This window comes from Schistocerca cancellata, chromosome 11 (genome assembly GCF_023864275.1).
Source record: "Schistocerca cancellata isolate TAMUIC-IGC-003103 chromosome 11, iqSchCanc2.1, whole genome shotgun sequence".
Lineage (NCBI taxonomy): Eukaryota > Metazoa > Arthropoda > Insecta > Orthoptera > Acrididae > Schistocerca > Schistocerca cancellata.
In genome coordinates, this window is record NC_064636.1 from 147284123 (window position 1) to 147293650 (window position 9528).

Genomic DNA, 9528 nt, shown 5'->3' on the forward strand with positions numbered 1-9528 from the left:
CTTGTGTGAGGTTCTGCGTTGTCATGAAGAAGGAGAAGTTCGTTCAGATTTTTGTGAACAATTGTGACAGCACTACCAACAGAGATGTCAAGCTGAGCACTGAGTTGTTTGATGGTGATCCGTCGATCACCTCGAACGAGTGTGTTCGCACGCTCCGCCATTGCAGGAGTCACAGCTGTGCACGGCCGGCCCGCACGCGGGAGATCAGACAGTCTCGCTTGACCTTCCGGCGATGATGACACACGCTTTGCCCAACGACTCACCGTGCTTTTGTCCACTGCCAGATCACCGTAGACATTCTGCAAGCGCCTATGAATATCTGAGATGCCCTGGTTTTCCGCCAAAAGAAACTCGATCACTGCCCGTTGTTTGCAACGCACATCCGTTACAGACGCCATTTTAACAGCTCCGTACAGCGCTGCCACCTGTCGGAAGTCAATGAAACTATACGAGACGAAGCGGGAATGTTTGAAAATATTCCACAAGAAATTTCCGGTTTTTTCAACCAAAATTGGCGGAGAAAAAAAAGTGTTGCATTACTTATTGAACTGCCCTCGTATTATTGTATAGGGTAAAAAGCAGCCTCGCGCATATCTAGTAATGTTATCTGAACTCCCATGTAAATGTTTTAAAAATGTCCTAATAATAATCTTTCTCATATAAAGTAATTTTTAACAAGCATTCATTTCAATTTAAAGAATTTACTAATTTCTCCAATCCATGATCATTCCGATTGTTGCAAAAGAAAAATCAGTTGCTTCCTTTCATAAATGACAAATCTATCGGCTAGCATTGCACAGGGCTGTGCTAAAAAAAAAAAAAAATATTGTAAGAGCAGATATATATGCGTTATCCGGCGACTTCATTGAGGTAAGAATTTTTCTCTTTTTATTCAGAATGATCTTTGAGGGCCATGACGTAGCACTGCTGACGTCCAAAATTTACCAGGTTAAATTCACAGTCAATTATTGAAAAGTGAGCGACAATTTAATTGAGAGGTATAGGAATTTTTCTGTTTTGAGGTTACACTAAAATGGTAACGAAATTTTGTGGGGAGGTAAAAAATGGGAAAGAATTTTGTAGGGAGGTTACAAATGTGAAGGAAAGAATTTCGTTGGCAGGTTACAATGGCTCTGAGCACTATGAGACTTAGCAGCTGAGGTCATCAGTCCCCTAGAACTTAGACCTACTTAAACGTAACTAAGCTAAGGACATCACACACCTCCATGCCCGAGGCAGGATTGGATCCTGCAACCGTAGAGGTCGTGCGGCTCCCGACTGTAGCGCCTAGAACCGCTCGGCCACTCCGGCCAGCCGACAATTCTTTGAGCGTGCCCATTTGTTCCCGTGCGTTTGCCATTGCGCACGACGAAAGACGCATCCTGTGGGCGTACATGCTGACAAATGTTGAACTATATGGAAAATGGTAGATTAGTTACGAACTACCGCGTGCACACACTTTATTGAACATGTAAACGTCACTACAGATATTCGGATTTAGGATATGACATGTTCGATAAGCCTGCCATCATTGGCGATGATATGGCGCGGACGAATAGCGAAATTCTGCATGACCCGCTGAAGTGTAGGAACATCGATGACCTCCTGAGTGGCTGTTACAAGCAATGGTTTTGGGGTTATTGCTGTACACTAGAGATGGGCAAACTGAAACACGTAAATGTTTCGAAACAAATGAAACAGTACAATGTCATGTTTCGATACGGTGTTTCGAAACAGTGAAACAGTGTTTTGTAATCTAATAAACCTGCACATTTTATCATCTTGAATGTCTACTGTATAAGTATGTCCATATAAACACAAATGAGGTGCGAGAGCGCTAATCATATCGCAGAAAGTATGAAACTATCACTTAGGCGTCTTGGCAGTTTCGTATTTCCTGCAGCAAATTGCGCTGCTTTTGTGTCATGTGACTTTCATACTTTTCAATTGGCTGAGGAAAGCCTTAGCTGAAGACAGAAGAACCACCACGAACGGAACTGGAGGTGGGAGCAAACTGCAGAAACAACAGATATGCTACTGGGATTCCCACATTCCATTAGTAGGGCTAATATACCCATCCTGCTAATTTCCATGCACACAAAGGGAATCATTGTGGATAATAGACACAGTGACTATAGACTCACAAATAACGCCAAATAATTCGAATGAATAACAAAATATAACAGGAAAAAATTGTGTTTCAAGGTGTTTCGAACCGTTACTATGAATTTACGATGCTTCCCGTTCACCATTACACTATCAGTGATATGTCAAACAGATTGCTTGCAATTATACCTACATCAAATTTATATACATGTCTAATAACTGTCACTCTACGCCTTTTTTTATTTAAAATGTTGTGGGCTTACTTGCGTTTCTTAATATGATTACTGTACACGAACAGAGAAGCGTATGTTATAAAAAAGTGTAATTTAACTTAATGATTTTCACATATTTATTATTTTGAATGCGATTAGTATGCGTTGTTTTATTGTTTGGTTAGTGTTTATAAAGCAGATGTTATGCCATTTCGGAATAGGACAGTCAGCTAGAAACGAAGCTTTATTTTCGGATATCTTGAGCTTCATGCTATTGCTTGTCAAAAGATTTGACAAGTGTTTCATGAAGTGGTATGTTGTGTTTCAGTACCTGTGCCGAGCCCGAATCTCGTCCGACACAGAGCGGAATGAAACATCACTGTTTCGATACAATTAGTCCGTTCCAGGCGCAGGTGAACTGAAACAGTCTTATTTTGAAACAACGATACAGTTTCTGTGTCTGGCTCGAGATCCGAGACAAGAGCGGAATGAAACACCACTGTTTCGAAACAGTGAACCATAGCCGTTCCGAAACACTGAAACAGTTCCAGGTATCGATACACTGTATCGAAACATAGAAACAGTGGCCAAGTCTACTGTACACCTTGTCTCTAATATAGCCCCACAAAAAGGATCGCGTGTGTTCAGATCTGGAGAATATGGCGGCCAACGGCGTGCCAGTTGCCTCTGGGTACCCCAGAGTGATAATGCTGTCCCCAAAGTGCTCCTTCAGCAGCTCAAACACACTCCTGCTTCGATGGGGATAAGCATGAACCGTATCTTGTCGAAATCAGGGTCACTTTGGATGTTGTTGTTGTGGTCTTCAGTCCTGAGACTGGTTTGATGCAGCTCTCCATGCTACTCTATCCTGTGCAAGCTTCTTCATCTCCCAGTACCTACTGCAACCTACATCCTTCTGAATCTGCTTAGTGTATTCATCTCTAGGTCTCCCTCTACGATTTTTACCCTCCGTGCTGCCCTCCAATACTAAATTGGTGATCCCTTGATGCCTCAGAATATGTCCTACCAACCGATCCCTTCTAGTCAAGTTCTGCTACAAACTCCTCCCCAATTCTATCCAATACCTCATTAGTTACGTGATCTACCCATCTAATCTTCAGCATTCTTCTGTAGCACCACACTTCGAAAGCTTCTATTCTCTTCTTGTCCAAACTATTTATCGTGCACGTTTCACTTCCATTCATGGCTACACTCCATACAAATACTTTCAGAAACGACTTCCTGACACTTAACTCTATACTCGATATTAACAAATATCTCTTCTTGAGAAACGCTTTCCTTGCCATTGCCAGTCTACATTTCATATCCGGAAATACGGAAGCGTCCGATCCCGCCCGTCTGCTTTGACCCATGACGTCACAAATATGGCGGAAACAAAAACTAACACACACACACTTTCCACAAGAAGCCTAATGACACTAATGGGACAAGCGCGGGAAATGGGGTGTTTTGGGTGGGGGGCAAACTAAATATAAACAAATTTAGACGCCTTGCGTAGCTACAACGTGTAAGTGAAGACAGCCATGCATGAATACCCACCCACCTCCCCAGGCGTCGTAACCCCTGCAACCCATAGAAGATAAAGATGCTTCAGTAGCTGATTAGTGTTTTTTGTCTTTTTTAAAAAAATCTGACGGGATAGAACGGACAGATCAGAAAGATAAATATAATAAACTAAAACAGAAATTCGAGGAAACAGATAATTAAAATAAGTAATAAGCGTTTTTAAATTTTAAAAAATCTTACGAGATAAAACGAACAGATCAGAAAAGTAAATAAAATAAGATAAAACAGAACTGGAGACAGCCACACTCAAACCAAACTCCGCGCCGTCATAACGTCACACACGACAACACCCTTACGTCACGGGTCAAAGCCGACGCGTGGGATCGGACGCTTCTGTCGACCCTTATATCCTCTCTACTTCGACCATCATCAGTTATTTTGCTCCCCAAATAGCAAAACTCATTTCCTGTTTAAGCGTCTCATTTCCTAATCTAATTGTCCGCAGCTCGTGGTTGTAGCGTTCTCGCTTCCCACGCCCGGGCTCCCGGGTTCGATTCCCGGCGGGGTCAGGGATTTTCTCTGCCTCGTGATGACGGTGTTGTGTGCTGTCCTTAGGTTAGTTAGGTTTAAGTAGTTCTAAGTTCTAGGGGACTGATGACCATAGATGTTAAGTCCCATAGTCCTCACAGCCATTTGAACCTAATCTAATTCCCGCAGCATCACCCGACCACTTTGGATAATGGGAATGAAATCATCTTCCAAAACCTTCACGTGCCGTTCGGTAGTGACCTTGCCATCAGGGAATATCGCACCCATTATTCCGCGGCTGGACACCGCCCACCAAACAGTCACCAGCTGAGAGGGAAGAGACTTCTCGATCGCGAAATGCGGATTCACGGTCCCCGAAATATCCAGTTTTGCTTATTGACGAACCGATCCAAATGAAAGTCGGCTTCGTCCCTAAACCAAACCGTACAGCGCATACTAACTCGCACCACGCCCTGCGTCCAACCGCTCAACTTGAACATCTTAACGCAAACCGTTCAGAAGTTATGACGATTTTACTTACAAGGGAACCTCCCCATCGCACCCCATTCAGATTTAGTTATAAGTTGGCACGGTGGATAGGCCTTGAAAAACTGAACATACATCGATCGAGAAAACAGGAAGAAGCTGAATGGAACTATGAAAAATACACTCCTGGAAATGAAAAAAAAAAATTGACACCGGTGTGTCAGACCCACCATACTTGCTCCGGACACTGCGAGAGGGCTGTACAAGCAATGACCACACGCACGGCACAGCGGACACACCAGGAACCGCAGTGTTGGCCGTCGAATGGCGCTAGCTGCGCAGCATTTGTGCACCGCCGCCGTCAGTGTCAGCCAGTTTGCCGTGGCATACGGAGCTCCATCGCAGTCTTTAACACTGGTAACATGCCGCGACAGCGTGGACGTGAACCGTATGTGCAGTTGACGGACTTTGAGCGAGGGCGTATAGTGGGCATGCGGGAGGCCGGGTGGACGTACCGCCGAATTGCTCAACACGTGGGGCGTGAGGTCTCCACAGTACATCGATGTTGTCGCCAGTGGTCGGCGGAAGGTGCACGTGCCCGTCGACCTGGGACCGGACCGCAGCGATGCACGGATGCACGCCAAGACCGTAGGATCCTACGCAGTGCCGTAGGGGACCGCACCGCCACTTCCCAGCAAATTAGGGACACTGTTGCTCCTGGGGTATCGGCGAGGACCATTCGCAACCGTCTCCATGAAGCTGGGCTACGGTCCCGCACACCGTTAGGCCGTCTTCCGCTCACGCCCCAACATCGTGCAGACCGCCTCCAGTGGTGTCGCGACAGGCGTGAATGGAGGGACGAATGGAGACGTGTCGTCTTCAGCGATGAGAGTCACTTCTGCCTCGGTGCCAATGATGGTCGTATGCGTGTTTGGCGCCGTGCAGGTGAGCGCCACAATCAGGACTGCATACGACCGAGGCACACAGGGCAAACACCCGGCATCATGGTGTGGGGAGCGATCTCCTACACTGGCCGTACACCACTGGTGATCGTCGAGGGGACACTGAATAGTGCACGGTACATCCAAACCGTCATCGAACCCATCGTTCTACCATTCCTAGACCGGCAAGGGAACTTGCTGTTCCAACAGGACAATGCACGTCCGCATGTATCCCGTGCCACCCAACGTGCTCTAGAAGGTGTAAGTCAACTACCCTGGCCAGCAAGATCTCCGGATCTGTCCCCCATTGAGCATGTTTGGGACTGGATGAAGCGTCGTCTCACGCGGTCTGCACGTGCAGCACGAACGCTGGTCCAACTGAGGCGCCAGGTGGAAATGGCATGGCAAGCCGTTCCACAGGACTACATCCAGCATCTCTACGATCGTCTCCATGGTAGAATAGCAGCCTGCATTGCTGCGAAAGGTGGATATACACTGTACTAGTGCCGACATTGTGCATGCTCTGTTGCCTGTGTCTATGTGCCTGTGGTTCTGTCAGTGTGATCATGTGATGTATCTGACCCCAGGAATGTGTCAATAAAGTTTCCCCTTCCTGGGACAATGAATTCACGGTGTTCTTATTTCAATTTCCAGGAGTGTATAAGCAAAACAGCCTCCCCATGAACCATGGACCTTGCCGTTGGTGGGGAGGCTTGCGTGCCTCAGCGATACAGATAGCCGTACCGTAGGTACAACCACAACGGAGGGGTATCTGTTGAGAGGCCAGACAAACGTGTGGTTCCTGAAGAGGGGCAGCAGCCTTTTCAGTAGTTGCAAGGGCAACAGTCTGGATGATTGACTGATCTGGCCTTGTAACAATAACCAAAACGGCCTTGCTGTGCTGGTACTGCGAACGGCTGAAAGCAAGGGGAAACTACAGCCGTAATCTTTCCCGAGGGCATGCAGCTTTACTGTATGGCGTGGAGAGCTGCATCAAACCAGTCTCAGGACTGAAGACCACAACAACAACAACATAAGCAAAACATATATACTGAGTTGTCAATGTGCAAGATACGCAACATCAAGGATAATGTGAACTCAGGAGCGCCGTGGGCTCGTGGTTAGCGTAAGCAGCTGCGGAACGCGAGATCTTTGGTTCAAGTCTTTCCTCGAGAGAAAAGTTTAATTTTTTATTTTCAGACAATTACTATCCGTCCGTCCGTCCGATGCGAGATAACTGCGCCGTAGTATGGGGACGCCACTCCTAAACAAACATCGAAACACGCGACGTCAGCCGACTACAGCGCACGGAAGAGAGAGTATTCCTGCCAACGAGGCTCCATGGCTGGCAGTTGAACGTTCGCTACTTTGGACGAGAGTGCATTAAATACGTGAGATGTATTCCGTGGGCAATATGAACCCAGCAAATGTAGCTCGCGACTTCAATAACAAGGTCAATGAATATTGGAGAGGTACGTCCTTTCGTCAACTAATCGCTCGGTTTTGCGGTGCGGTCGCAAAACACGGACACTAAACTTATTACAGTGAACAGAGACGTCAATGAACGAACGGACAGATCATAACTTTGCGAAAATAAAGAAAGTAAACTTTTCACTCGACGGAAGGCGTGAACCAAGGACCTCTCGTTCGGCAGCTGCTCACGCTAAACCACGGGACCACGGCGTTCCTGGGTTCACATTATCGTTGATGTTGCCTACCTTGCGCATTGACTACTCGGATTGTATATTTTGGTTATTTTTTCCATAGTTCCACACAACTTCTTCCGGTTTTCTCGATTGATCTGTGTTCAGATATTCAAGGCCTATCCACTGTGCCAACTTATAACTAAATCTGAGGGGGGGTGCGCGATGGGGAGGTTCAATAATTACCAGCCTGTACCTTGAGGAACAGGTCCACACTGACTAGTAGTCGATAGCTCGAAACGTGGAACCGGGTATCGCTATGCAGCATCCGGTGTCAACAAGTATATCGTAAATGCGAACATTTTTAGGTTAGGTTTTACCGTGACTGTTACTGACGTTAAATGAAACAAAAACTTTGTTACCAGTCACAACATGATTCCATAACCAAAAAAGTCAAAGAGTACACCGAGTTCATCGTACAGAAAACGAAAGCTACACAGAAGAAAAAACTGGGCAATCTTATAAAGCAACAATTACCTCCCAAACCAAACCAAAACAGCCAAAAGAAGCACACATTCTACACACCTTTCCTGAACAACACGAGAATAATATTCACTGCAGAAGAAGAGGCACTACTCTGCAAAGGCTTAAAACACAACGTTCCAGCTCCGCTGGACCAAAAGGGCCAAGAGAAGCTTACCACTTGTGTCACACAGATCTCGACCATCGCCCTTAAGAAGCAAACTGACAGAATATCAGCCTGCCACAAAATTAACGAAATCATTCAAAAGGAAATTGCAAAACCATTCCCAGCATACAAGAAAAGAGAAGAAGCCCTTACACGTACCATTAAGACTAAATTAAACGCGAATAATGCAATAATTGTAAAAGCTGACAAGGGCAATACAACTGTTGTAACGGACAGAACAACATACATAGAAAAAACTCTAGACTTCTTCCAAACCAGCAACATAACTGAAATACATAAAGATCCAACAGCCAGAATACAAAAGGAGATTAAACACATTTCGAACAACATTAACTTTCTACTCACCATCCAAGAAGCAAGAAACACTGTAGCAATGAGCCCACAAGCAGCTTGCCTTAGGTCACAACCTAAGATGCACAAAAATGGGACCCCCATCAGGCCCGTAGTGAACTGTAGGAACAGCCCAACATTCGAGCTCAACAACATACTCTGCAGAATTCTCGAACAAGCGTACACATTCAATAATGAGAGAACACTTAAAAACACAACAGAATTCACACAATATGTCAAAACATACAAGTACCTCATGGAGCCACACTTGCCTCGTTTGACACACAAAACCTTTATTCCTCTGTGCCAATAGACCCCACACTACAAATAATCAATGCCAACTTACATAAACACAAAAAAATTCCTTCAACTCACATTAAAGTAAAACGGTCACTGGTAACAGTAAACTTGTTGTTTCATTTAATTAAATATATCGTACCCTATCGACGGTAAACATATTTTCGAGTTAGAAAGGAAACACAAAGGAATCCGGATTAATGACGACCGGGCAAACAAGGATCCCGTGTAGTTTGATGTACCACTTAGTGATTGCATGCCTCATAATACGTCCGCGAACAGAAGCGAGTAAGGTGCCGACTAACAGCTCCTACCTGCTGCGTGGATGCTGTGGATGGGGAAGCGCGGACCTTCTGCGTCTCACCAGCGGCGCGGTCAGCGAGCGACTGATCGTTGTCTGGGCGGGCGGGGCCACAGCTCCGACGTCACGTGACTCCCTCCCCCCCCGCCCCTTCACCACCCCCCACCTCTTCCTGGCGGGCAGTGCAGAAAGCGCGAGCAGTCTGACCTTTCCGCTTCGTGCAGCTTTTTTCCTGGAAGTGAGCCGCCGACTCCACACTTCCTTCAACCGAACGCTCCATCCCGAATAAACAGTTCCGCCCACCATTGGCCTGGACGTCCGCTCCGTCTTCCTTGTGACGACAAGGCTCACTTGTCGCGCTGCCGACAATACACGCAGGTGAACAGACATTTTCCGTCAGCAGCCGATAGGGCAGAGATTCTTACCAACATTGTATACCGTCCGTTCG

General features: G+C 46.2%; 1 protein-coding gene across 2 annotated transcripts in view; it reads right to left on the bottom strand.

Annotated features, from left to right (window-relative positions):
- Positions 1–9162, bottom strand: part of LOC126108894 (poly [ADP-ribose] polymerase tankyrase-1-like) — a 131094-nt gene extending 121932 nt beyond the window's left edge. For both annotated transcript variants that reach the window (XM_049914261.1, XM_049914262.1), the window contains exon 1: positions 9094–9162. The gene's annotated coding sequence lies outside the window, so the exon portion shown is untranslated. The remainder of the gene's footprint in view (positions 1–9093) is intronic.
- Between the last annotated feature and the right edge of the window lie 366 nt (positions 9163–9528).